General features: G+C 49.1%; 1 protein-coding gene across 4 annotated transcripts in view; it reads left to right on the plus strand.

Annotated features, from left to right (window-relative positions):
• The window catches only part of TOMM20 (translocase of outer mitochondrial membrane 20), a 37221-nt gene that overhangs the window by 15711 nt on the left and 8584 nt on the right, over window positions 1-12926 (plus strand). The window lies entirely within an intron of this gene.

Below are 12926 nucleotides of genomic sequence, written 5' to 3' on the forward strand. Positions count from 1 at the left end.
AGAAAAAAATTAAGAAACAGATTGCAGTCTGACAGAACCAGCAATGGCTCAGACTTGGGATCTTTCATGGCCTTTGCAATTTTTTGATCTTACCATTCAAATTCTGACTCCCCAACTCCTGGTAATGTTGCAGGTGTTGTGTGCTTGGTCTCAGGGGGTGACAAGCTTTATTGTTGATTGATGCAGCAGGGATTTTGTAAATTCAAAGTATTTGTAAGTCATCATAGTATTCACAGTCACCAAAGTATTTGTAGAGCTTTTGAAGAAATGCTGCTCTAAGACTGATTCACTGGAGCAGCATAGATTATCTTCGTTTTGGGGAACTTAAATGCATTTTCCTTTCTTCTTGGAAGACCACAGTATTTTCGCTGATACCAAAGAGTATCAGTGTTGTTGACATGGCCATTTAGGGCACATGCAGTACAGCTGTGCTCTTGTGAAGCTTCACAGGACTTGGGGACCAAAGATATGGAGCTGATGATTAGCTAGACAATACTGTCCTTTGCATCAGGGCCCAATGTAGTCTGCTGCAAATCACCTTTCATTGCCCATAAGGTGTGAGAGCGATCATTTATTTGCAGTGGGAAATGCAAGAACAGAAAGTACTTTGCCACGAGGCAGAGCTTTGTGGGCAGTCTTGGATGCCTGATGCAAGGCTTTTTCCATTGCTTCCCAAAATGATGGTCTTTTCTGGCAGACTTCAGGCACTGGGAGTGCAAAAACACTGGCTAAATAGAAATCTCCTGCAGCCAGGACCTTCCAATTTAACATCTTTCAATGAACGCCAGAATTCACATACACCAAAGCTCTTTCTTCTTTTTAAATCACTGTGTGAAAGTCATACAAAATAATTCATTTGCTGCCCTTTGCTGGGTGTCTTCCAAAGGTGGAGTGCCTGCCTTTTGCTAAGGGGCTTAGCATTTTAGCTTTTCTTTTTTTCAGTGTTGAAAGGTTAACATTTGTATTCTTTTCAGTATACAAAGGAAATGTGTCATCTCAGAGGCACACAGAGGAGTTAAATTTTCAGGGGTGGCACTGCAGATAGCATCTGGGCACACAGGTACCAAGGCTTGGTCCAACACGATTGGGAACAGGGCGTCAGCTCTAGATTCAGGCCTGTCTCCTTGGGACAAGGTAGCGCTCGCGGTTCCTGCCAGCCCATCATGTTGCCGTAGGCGTCCGTATGACAGTCGCAGAACATGCTGAGGCTGCGGTAGCTTTGTGTGCAGCAGCAATGAAGGATGAGAATCTGCGGGCCTCAGTGTAAACACCAGCTTTCCCCAGCAAAGCCAAGTTTGTCTTAAACTTCCTTCTGGTGGAATTTTATCTTTTCCCCTTGTCTTCCGACACCCATCTTTTACAGACCAAGGGGGTTTGCAGTTGTCAAGCTTCGTTTTAAAGCACTGAAAGGAAACTGTGCCCCACGTTCAGGTAGCGTGCCCAGAGACAGGCACCAAGGCGAGGCGAAGGCATGGAGAGCCTGCAGAGCCCCATCTGTTTTGGCTTCCCAGGGCCGGTGCCACTAGATGGCAATGTGGTACTCCTGCAGCTGGGACTCCCCTTTTCTTTCCTGTAAAATTTCTTGCTTTTTCTGTATTTATTTCTGCCAAACCGATGATTGCACCCACCACCCCGGCAAGAGAACAGAACAAAATCATTTCATAGAACATTACAGCTGTTGTGCCTTTTTCTTTTCTTTCTCCCACCCCCCACCCCCCCCAGTTCTTTGTCCCACAGCAGGGTGCAGAGGTTTAAAAACCTTCTTTCTTAATCGCTCTCCTTCTAAAAACAGAGAAAACACAGCCTCTTGGGAGCAATTAGCTGTGAGAAAAGCATTTCTCAAACAATTGCCAGGAAATATTGTCTTGACCGATATTCCTGATGTAACACTGTCGTTCTCAGTACTGTTATTCTAAGATACTCAACTGCAAAAAACAGCAGGGTACAGACCTGTAATGTACAATCTGCAGCTTACCACCTACCTTACCTTTTTATATCCATTTACTTTCAGTTTGTGTCCTCCCTGCACCCCCTGTAGCTATTCTGTTTAGGAGAGTGAAGAATTATTTGTGACTCTCCTCTTGTGACTAGTGTATCAGGCCAAGGCTGTGACAAGACACGGCTGAAAATTAAGGTTATGCCTCTGCTGCCCTGGTTCCTGATTGAAATTCAGTGGCAGTGTGCTGCAGAGGAGGTCAGGCTGCACGCTTACAGCGATCCCTTCTAGCCTTAAACCTGGCAGCCGGAGAGTACGTGAGGTTGGTGAAGCCTGAATTTCAATGGGAGCAGCTGGAGAGCAGATATACGTGAAGCAGGCAGCAGAGGTACACTGAGACCAGGGTCTTGACCCTGAAAGTTCTCTCCCCGTCGTCGTATGCATGGAAGATGGACTGGGCTGTAGGGTGGGGAGAGGTTGGAAGAATGGTGGTAAACTTCAAGCGCTAAAAGCCAGCGTTAGCAGTGGCTAGGAACCGCTTCTAGCTAGCCAGCTAGCTAGATGTACGTGCACGCATGCCCATTCACATGCACAGCCGTAACCATTTGTATTGTGCGGTTCAAATTTTGTCCCTCCTTACATAAATTCATGGAGATTTGAGAAATGCGTCTCGCTCTGTGGGACAGGGTGTGAACTGAAGCACCTTCTGGAAGACAGACAGCAGTGTAATCCTTTCATTCAACCCTGTCTGCAGCTGCTTTTTATAAACTTGGCACAAATACGTACCCAGTGAGGCCAGGCCTGTGTAGCTGGAAAATATTTTCCACCATCCAAAAAAACAGAAGATTGGAAAAAGAGCCCAGAAATTGTGCATAACATGGAATGGCCTCGCTTGTGGTTTTTTTCCATGACTTCCTCAGCTCATTTTTCTGCTGCCAATTTTAGAAGCCCATAAGTCATACTTGTTAAACTTTCTCAGTTAAAATGTAACTCTAAGAACAAAGTCATACGATATGTTGCAGCCAAATAATCCTTCCAGAGCCTCTGACGGGAGAAAAGCTACCCTGATCTGGCCAGCTTGCGGACCTGCATGGGCTCCTGTCCCGGGAGAGGCAGGGCTGAGGGGGCAGATTCTCGGTGTGAGGCCTGGCTCTGCCGCCCTCCTGGGTGAAGGCTTCCCCGTGGACTTCAGCAGGCGTTTCTCCCTGCTTTTGCTAGGGTATCCAGGCCCGTGGTGGGTTATGCTGCGGGACGGTCGTTGCAGAAATTTCAGGTCCTCCTCTGGAACGACTTTAAGCAGGAGGCAAAGCAGTGGAGGGAGCGCGGGGAGGGAGCGCGGAGGCTGGTGGGGTCCGGCAATGGGGGGCTGAGACGCCGCTGTAGGAAGGTGCTGCTGCCATCGGGGAGAAGGAACTGAGGGGTGAGGAGACAGCAGGTTGCCAAGAACAAAAGTGAATTTGCTGGAGGGTTTGAAGAAAGGGCATCCTCACTTCAGTGCATTGTTAAGCATTGAATCAATATGGAAGTACTCGTGTGCCAGGAGCAATATTTTTGTTTGCCAATTTTGCTCCCTTTTATAAGGTGATTGTGCTTACGCCGGGCCCCAGATAGTTGCCTTGAAGTGCCATCCCTTGTCCGGGGTCTGCTCTCTCCCCTCCCACAGAACAAATCCCCGGTCACTGCTAAATTTACACCGGGGCCGTAGCCGAGCGCGGGACGTGGCTGTCGGCCCTGCCAGCCGTGGTGCTCCAGCCTGTCTCCTGCCAGGCGCAGCCCGTCCCCCCGGGGCTGGCAGTCCCGGCCCGGGCCCCTGCGACCTGGTGGCTTGGGAAGAAAACTGGGGAGTGCTGGTCTACCCCCAGGGCTGCCTTGGGCAGCCTCTGTGCCGAGGGTGCGCGAGTCCGGCCGGGCGTGAGGGAGCAGAGCAGGCAGAGGAGAGGGGGGTGGGAGGGGGGCGTGGAGCCATGAGGGGCTTCTGGCTCTGCTCACCCTTCCAGCCCTGCCTCCCCCTTGGGCTGGGGGCGGACCAGCATGGAGGATCTCCCTCTGGGAAAAAAAAAAATACAAAAATAAGAAATTACCTATGTTATTTTCCCCTAAATATCAGCTTTTGAGTTTGGTTCTGGCCCTCGGTGTAAACTGGGAGATCGTCTGGAGGAAGTTGGGGAATCACGCTGCTGCCGAGCGGCTGCCAGGAGCGGCGGGCCCCAGAGACCGCCTTTCTGCAGCAGGGCGAAACGCCCTCGCGAAGCCTGTGTGGTCTTCGCGGGAAGGGAGGAACTAAGCAAACCCACTGGAAACCAGCGAGGGTGTTGTAATGTTTTTTGGACAGCGGGTTTCAAAAACCAGCGACTGCCTCTCTCTCTCTCTCTCTCTCTCTCTCCCCCCCGCCTCCCCGGCGGCTGCTTCCCCTGCCATGACATTGAGGGAGGTGGTGGTGACTGATGTAACCGCGGCCAGGGAGAGTCACTTGCCCAATGCACGGAGGCTGGCCGATGGCCAGAGAAATCTGCTAAGGCCGGGTTTTCTCACAGCGGGCTCCCTGTCCCTGTGTGCATACCTGTAACTGGGCCAGGTGCTTGGCACGGCCGCCTCCCCAGCCAAGTACACGAGGCAGCGGAGCTGCCCAAGGCAGGAGGAAGAGAAGAAGGACAAGAAGAAAAGGAAGAAAATGTGTTCTTGTCCCATGTGAATGCAGACCCGATAACGTCCCTAAGCACGCGTTGTTTGTGTCACCATACTGTAATTAATAACGATGCCTGTTCGCTGAAGCCAGCTGTTCTTTGTGCTAATGGCAGGAGGCGTGGGGGAGAGGGTGAGGAGAAGCCTAGTAGTTTTTTTGCTGGATCACCACCTTCAAGTTATTGTGATAGACCTTTAAAAGGATCTCTTTGTATGAACTGGAATATAATGCTCAGCTGGGCTCTTAAATTCTGGCTCTGTTGAGAAGAGAGATCCTTTCATATCGATTGTCATTTCGTATGCAGTTCAGGCACCGACTTGTGGAAAATCTGGGCCAAGAGAGATATCATTAGGTATTTATGGGGGTTTGGTTGGCTCAGCAGTCAGTTTTTCCATTGTCATGCCATGACAGTAGTGCATTACATACACCCTCAGGAGACATCCTTCTGCTTCCACAACAATAAAGGACTTTTTTCTTTTTTCTGACTCATCTTCAGCTTGAAAAAAAAACCCCAACCACCACCAGTAAATATAATTAGCAACAGGCAGATATACTGTACGTAGCTCAGAGCCCATTGGGATAGTTCCTGTTAAAATATATGCTGGTGGCTGCTCACCCCATGCTTAGACCTCCAGCTGCATTCCTGATTTATACTTAGATGTTTTAACATAGCCTGGTGATATTGTAGGCTGAGGAGCCATTTCTAGTTTGGATGAAGAGGGGGAATATATTTAATGCTGGGATTGTCTTTTATGCACATACAGGAGCTTTGGCCAGACTCACAGCTCGCAAGGCTGGGGAGTACAAATGGCTGCGCTGCGCTGCACCGGATGCGAGGTCCACTTAGCTCTTTATCCTGCCTCTGACAGGGGCCAGCAGCAGATGCTGTGGGAAGGAGGACAAGAAACAGAGCAAGTCTAGACTGATCCTGCCCCAGTGTGCCCTCTTGGCTCCCAGCACAGCTATTCTCGCTCACCAAAGGATGGGGGAAGAGGCAACTACTGCCTTAGTCCTACTGTTCCCCAGCCTCCTTGATCCCCTGCTTGCACAGTGGCCTCTGTTTGCTTTGCTTCCCAGATGTGGCTCCACGTGGGATGGAAGGCAGACCCAGGTCTTCCCTGCTTCGCTTTGGCTCCACGTGGTCACGTGAGGATTTCTGGGTTAAATGTGTCCTGGCCCACTCAGTATTTCCCTTATGTAAGCACGATGGAGCCGGGAGCAGGTGGCGTGCAGCTGGGCTCTGCTCTCTGCCAGGTGGGTGTTCCCTTACACCGCAAGCCAAAGTCCCCGCCATCCCAGTTAGGGGCTGCTGCCCGTCCCGTGTGTGCCATTGGAGCACCGCAAAGACGGGACCCAGCCTTTGGGTCCATATTTCACCTTGGGGTGAAGGCTGACACCAGTCACATGGCTGTGAGCAGGCCAACTGGGAGATTAGTACAGCTTTGTTTATTTATTTATTTTAACCTGTGACTAAGATGGGGGAGTATTTGGATGGGAGCTGCTCCTCCCAGAAAAGTGCTGTTTATATTTGAGTCTCCTGAGCAGAGTCAGTTGGATCTGAAGTGCTCATAACCCAGCAGTGGTATGTGGGCTCTGCTGGCATGTCCTCATGTAACCTGGCGTTCACGCTGCCGGACAGTGTGTGTGGGCTGGTTGTTTGCTCATCCCGAGCGCAAATGGCCAGAAGTTTTCCTCTGTATTCCTGATTGCTGAGCTTAGAGGGGTGGAGAAGAGGAAGAGCAAGCTTTCATCTGAAAGTGGCCAGGCGTTGCGTAGGGCTGTACCTGGGGTTATGCTGAGAAAAATGTGACGGTGTGGGTGGGGTGATGGCTCTACAGCCACAGACAATATTGCAGGGCTCACCTGTGCAACATGTGTTTCGCACAGTCACTAGTAACACTGGCGTGTGTGCAAGCAAGTCAGTACCTGCTGCCATGTGATCAAAAGGAGAGATGCTTTTAGAAACATGCGAGGGTGGCATGAAATAACAAGTCAGCTGAAGCATCCTTAGCTTGTAGGGCACCCGTGGGCTAGCAGACACAAGTGAAAAAGCACGCAGAAACTCCTCAAATATCGAGCTGGTGTTTATTTCCATTATCTCTACCTAATTCCACCTGTGTAAGTTACTTATTTCTTTGAGATCTTGTCAATTCAAGACCCTGGATGTAGACACACCTAATCTCTGGGGCAGTGCCAGCTCAGCCAACTGAAAATGATTTCCCAAAGTGAGGGTCTTGTTCCCTATGGCAGGGCAGAGGGCAATGCAGAGAACCAGCCAAGAAGCATTTAAAGCCTAGGGCTTTAAATAGTACCTGACTGGGTGGCTAGTGAACGAATGATTTATGGGGAAATAGGATTTTGTATTCTTGAGCTAAGGGGAGTTTGGAGAATCCTGTCCCCATATGTCATCAGTTGCGAAAACAAGTCTCCTGGAAATGTAAAAAGTCTGTCTCTCTCCCCTCCTTGCCCTATAGCAATATAAGTAGCACAATTTCATCTGAGTTTTGTGATAAATAAATGAGTAGTCCTGCCTCCAAGGCTGTCTGGGACTTCGCACCACATCCTTGCTCCAGCTTGTACCACAGTACAGTGTTTTACAATGTCTGGGATGGAGAAGATCTATTCTGTGTAGTGAGCTGTAGTATGTTCACTGGTCACAGCGTTGTCTGTGGGGTGAGAAATGGGGCAAGACTCCTCTCAAGCCATCGGTCTTGGGCATTTTCTGTTTTAGCACTCTCTAGTTCTTCAGTGAATTGCCTGGACAGCTAATGACTGGGGTCAGGCCTGTTGGCCTTTGGTCAGCAAACTAAAACCTGTTTTTTTCTTCTGAGCTGTTTGTGAACAAGGCATAGGCCAAAATTTCTTTTAAGCTGTCATGGCAAAGGCTAGAAAACAGGAAGAAACCAATGCCAGCTCAAGTGTGGTGTATGCTGAGAGCGGTGGTCTTGTTTCCAAGGGAGGGAGCACTTTGACTTCCTAAACCAGCAGCTCAGCCATGGCAGTGCAGCAGAAACCCTCCTGAGAAAGGGGACTGTGGAAATTTCCCTTGTGTTGATGGTACCTCTGGGTCAGGGCCCAGCAGCTGTGGGACTGCAGGGAAAGTTTGTGTGGTGCTTGCTCATGTGTTTAGCAAAGGCTCTGCAGGCTCCAAGCTGCCTGTGCCCTCGTGTTTGTGAGCTTCTTAAACTATATCTTCAATGGAAAGTCACTGGGGGAGAGGAAAAGCAGCTTTCTAACCATGTTGAAGTTGGCCTTTTGTCAGTGAAGAAAGACCTAGACGTTGGTGCTCAGAGGTGCTGGCTGGGCCAGGTTTGATCTTGGGAACACCTATGTAAGGATAGGGTATTTCCCAAGGAGGCAACTGTGTAAAACTGGTGTGAATGAGGCCAGGCTCATGGGGTTCTGTTCTCCAAATATGAGTTTTATCTTGAGGTCAGTGAGAGGCAAAGGTGTGTCAGTCCTTGGGTGGATGGTTTTTTGCCACTGCTTGAGCACAATGGCGAACCTCGGGGAAGCCTTCCTGAATGAGCCGACTACCTGCACCTTGTCTGATTTACATCCCCCTGGCTCGTGCTGACGCACCGCCTGGCCTCGGCAAGCTTTCTTGGTGCCTAGATCGCTGCTTCCATTTGGTTAACAAGTCCAAAGTGTCTTTCAGAGAGAAGGAGTGGGGTTGGGAAAAGGAAGCTGTGCGAGGCTTAGTTTGCATTACTGAATCATGCTGGACTTGGTTTGGCAATTCCCTCTCTCTAGGCCCAGAGTCTCAGCAGTTTCAGGTTTCAGCCCAGCGCAGCATCAATAAGTCCATTCTTCCAGGAAGGTCAGACCCACTTTCATTCCATCCCTCCCCTTCTCCCTGGGAGAGAAGGCTGTTTAATGGCAACAAGGTTCAGGGTACGGTCTGAGCAGGAGGAAGCACCTTTGGCGTTTCTTGTCCTGCAAGCAGGCAGGGACAGCTGTCTCCTTTCCCCACATAACCACTCAAGTGTCCAGCTGCCCCTACGAGGGTTCGGCTGCCTGTACCTCGAACGGAGGCCAGGGCCAGTTGCAAGTGCTTGGGACTTCCCAGGACCGGCCCTCAGTTTAGTTTTTCCTCTGGGCCCACCAGCTCAGGAGGAGCTCTGTGCAGTTGGGATAGATTTTGGAGGATGTGCTTTTACTGACAGTGCCTAAGGAAAATTTGAGGTGTTGGAAGACAGCGTATTTGTGTCTTAAAGCTGCTCTGTGTTACTGAAGGACAATTATGGTAATGAATAAATAAATGGACCAAAATAAAATTCAGGAAAGAAAACAGCTCAATGGGAAAGTTATGAATGTAGCTGTCAGCCCGGTTTTGTTCGTTTTGGGCCGGGTGACAGGTGCAGGTGCAGAATCCAGTGACATTCAAACCTTTCTCTACAGGTGAAGGGATACCAAATGGGATCTAATTTGTTCTTCATGGGGCATTACTTTTTGGCTTTTTTTTTTCTTTTCAAGAAACTACAGGTAATTTATGTCAATGTCATCAAAGATACATTCTTGTTACTCTCCCAAGTGTGACCTTGTATCCAGCTAAAAGAGTTATAGCCGGTAACCAGTGAGATGCTCAGCTTACATCCACAGGGCAGATTTTCCAAGCAGCAGCTACGCTGGCAGGGCTACTTGCCATGCTGTCCGGCCACATCAGTGCCAAGTGATTCTGGGAAAATGCGGGCAGTGATGCCACAGACCAGTAACGATGGAGGTGAATTCCTGGAAGACGCCTGCCAAGAGCAGCAGCCCATGGTGCGGCGTACCATGGGATGCAGTACTGTAGGGACAACTGAAATGTGGGAGGAGGGGGCAGACCAGTCATGCTGGCACGTTGCAGTGTCCTGTCCGCACAGCAGACAGCAAACTTACTGAACCAGTCACAGAAAATTGGCTGCCTTGGCCAGGAGGAAACAGTTTAGCTGTCACAGCTTTCACTCAGAATTAGCTATGAGCTGGCCAGGCATAAATTGCTTTTAGAGTTTGTCCTGCCAGCTGCATTACCAACAAAGCAAAAATTGTCTGAGGAACAAGGCTCAGGTTCACACGCTTAAACCCTACCTGTCGTAAGGTTGCTAAACTTTTCCCTAGGGCTGATACTACAATATTTACTGTATTGGCATGCTGTCTTTTCTGCTCGACTGCTGCATGATCGTATTATAACATGTCCTGTTGTCAAGGTCTAAACTCGGATCAAACTGCCTAAAGAGATAACTGTGGCCTTGATTGCTCCATGGTGAAACCAGAGTAAATTACTGGATGTCAAATGAGCTATTCCCTGTTTATTTCAGATTAAACAAGCTTAGAATCTGGCCTTCAGATCATGTTATTTCTTTAATTCAACTGGGTCATATTTATAAATTCATGTAGTGGTCAAAATGATCCAATAAATGCCAGCACACAATCCCAGCACTTGCAAAACATTGAATGTATATATTGGCACTTTTCCTATTTGCTGACTGCAGGACAAATAGGTTTCGTATTGGGACATCAAAGTCTGTTTCAGCAACTGGATGCATGACAAAGCCATGTTATAATCTGGGTACTGATTACGGCATTGAAACGTGTTGGCTCAGCATGTGGTAGATTTGGATGCGTGGATAGATCAACTTTTTAGTGGCCTGTGGCTTGATTTCAGCATGGAGAAGGTTGTCAGCATATTTGTGCTAATGAAGGAAACGGCATGGGAAACTCCTTTCCACTGCAGATAGAGCCACAGCTCAGGAAATGTCTTTGGGCCTCAGTGTTTTTTGTAACAGCCAGTTTGTCTTGAAGTAGAGAAGCAGCTTTGTGTCTTAACCATATTTCTAAACTGCGCTGAAGCTTGTTTGGGTCTTGTCCAAGTCTTGTGTTTTTACCTCTTTCTGGAGGATGGATTGAATGGTTAGGTCACAAACACATTAGGAGAGCGTTTTAGCTGTATTTGGAGCTGGCAGTGCAGGGTTAGAGTCTCTGCCTTGATTTGGTTTATTTGTAATGTTGACAGTAGCAGAACACCAAGAAATAAACACAAGTTTGTGCTCATGCTTTGCTCAAAGAACTTCCTTGCTGCTGAAAGTAATGCTTTTGCCCAACAGTAACTTTTTTTTTTTTCATTCAGGCAGTGTTTTGGACATGTTACGCTACTCTTAACATATTCCCATGTTCAAGTTCCTGAGAAGGCAGGCTGAAACGTTGCCAAGTCCTTTCTGTTACACTGAGTCAGCTGCTGTGATTTTACCTTTGCTCTTGGTCAAAGTATCACACTCTATTATCTTTTTGTTGTTTTTTTAAACATAAGAAATTGCAAAACAAGTGTTTGTTCCATGTGCCTACATTTCCTCCTACTTCAATGACAAAACCAGCACATTACTTTTATTATTAATAAGACAGGTACACCTAGAAGCCCTTGATGTTTTCCCAAGGGATTCACAGCCCAAAACATAAAGGACAAACAAAAGTGGGAGAAATTAAGTGTTTTTATTTGCATTTATGAACAGGGAACTGAGGTAACCACAATTAAAGGGGCACTTAATTGCTTCTTCTTGAAAGACCAAACAAAGAATTCTTCAGCAAGGCTAAAAATAGACCCAGGACCAGCAGACCTCTGTTCTGCAGACAGCTCTGAACACGGTTCTGCTCACCGGCCCCAGCAATGCCCAGTCCAGCACGGCCATATGTCCACGTGCCCCTCCGCCTGAGCTCAGGCCAGCAGCCCAGGTCTTTGCCAGCACCTTCACTAGGTCAGCACGGTTCTCCTGTTCCCGGTGCAAGGTGCTCCCAGAGCTGCTGGCATTCTGCCCCCTCCGCTCTAGTAAGAATTCTTACTGAATTGACGTCTGCAGTCAGGGCTTGTGGTGGCTGCTTGTATTGACCGTTGAAGGCCTCCAGAATGGCAGCGGCTGAAAAACAACTTCTGTGTGTAGGAGGTCATGGCAGACCTTCCCCAAGTGCCAGTCCATGGGAAGAGTTTTGTGGCTCTTACAGGTTGAAGGTGGAGTCAGCTATAACCTGACTTACCTTCCCTGGCATTTTGAAGTCTGGTGAAACATGACGCATAATGACACTTACTCTGCCTTTGCAAGTAGCAGGCTGCCTTTATGCCAAAGTGTCTCATCGGTGAACCTCACCTCAATGAGGAGTGCTTATTCAGATGTAACCACGAAAATGAGGGCTGGCTAAATAATGCCTCCGACTGAAAGGATCCACTGAAGCTCATTATAATGATCTTAATGACTTCCAATTCAGCTGTGTCTGTGATACCAGAGTGCAAAGGTAATTATGGAAGTGCTAAATACTATTATTATTTGATATTAGTGACAGGGTGGGGGTGAGACCTGGTGAGTCCTTCCCCCATCTGGCCTGGAGAGGAATGAGGGTTGCCCCCTTCCCTCCACCCCTCTCAAGGCCTGGGAAGGAAGGACTGTGCAGGCAGGGTGGAGCCAGGACTCTGCTCCGTCTTCCAGCTGTGGCAACCTTGGCTTTTACTTTGCCTCCGTGGGGTCAGGAGGTGGCTCCTTTGCATAGCAGGAGCTTTGGTGCACGTGCAGCAAAATGGGAGAAGGGTGAAATGCCTCCGCGCCAGCCTTCCTGCCTCCCTCTTGGCAGCAGAGGAAGCGAACGCGGTGCCTCTTTCTGTCCCCCGCTTGTTTTGCAGGTCTCTCCCTCAGTTTACTCTCTCTCCCGTGGCCCTCTGGTACTACCCGACGTTGCTGGATTTTCCCTTCGTGCTCTCTCCTTACGCGTTGGGTCTCGGCTGGACCCCACCAGCACAAGCGCTCCTTGGCTCGCACGGGATTTCCGTTTCCTCTGTGTTGGCAGCTCAGACTCTGAGGACGAGGAGGGGCGCGTTCAGACCTGGCTTTTTAGGCATCTCAGACCAGATGACCTCCTGAGGTGCCTTCCAGCCTCCATTACTCTGTGATTTGGAGGCCCTGGCTCATCTACCGACATTGTTCTAGCCCGGGAAAGCGCTAACCCTTTGACCCATGAGGAGTTTTTAAGGAAACAGCGATAACTTACGTGGTTAACAGTTTGCTGCCTGACTTGTCTAGGGCCCAACAGACTACATGATCTGTGGGAACCCTCCGTGCTGCTGGGGTCTGTACGGCAAAGCTGCAGGCACCAGCCTTGCAGGCCCTCCCAGATCAGGGGTGAATGGTGAGAGCACATTCAATTAGCTCTGCTCACTCACCATGCCAGCCTGCACTAGGAGAAACCTGTGCAGTGATGAGTCAGACTCAAATGATTACTTGACCCAAAGGAAGGCTTGATGGTACACTGAGGCTGGGACACACCAGCAGTGATTATAAGATGATT

This window comes from Accipiter gentilis, chromosome 28 (assembly GCF_929443795.1).
Source record: "Accipiter gentilis chromosome 28, bAccGen1.1, whole genome shotgun sequence".
Lineage (NCBI taxonomy): Eukaryota > Metazoa > Chordata > Aves > Accipitriformes > Accipitridae > Astur > Astur gentilis.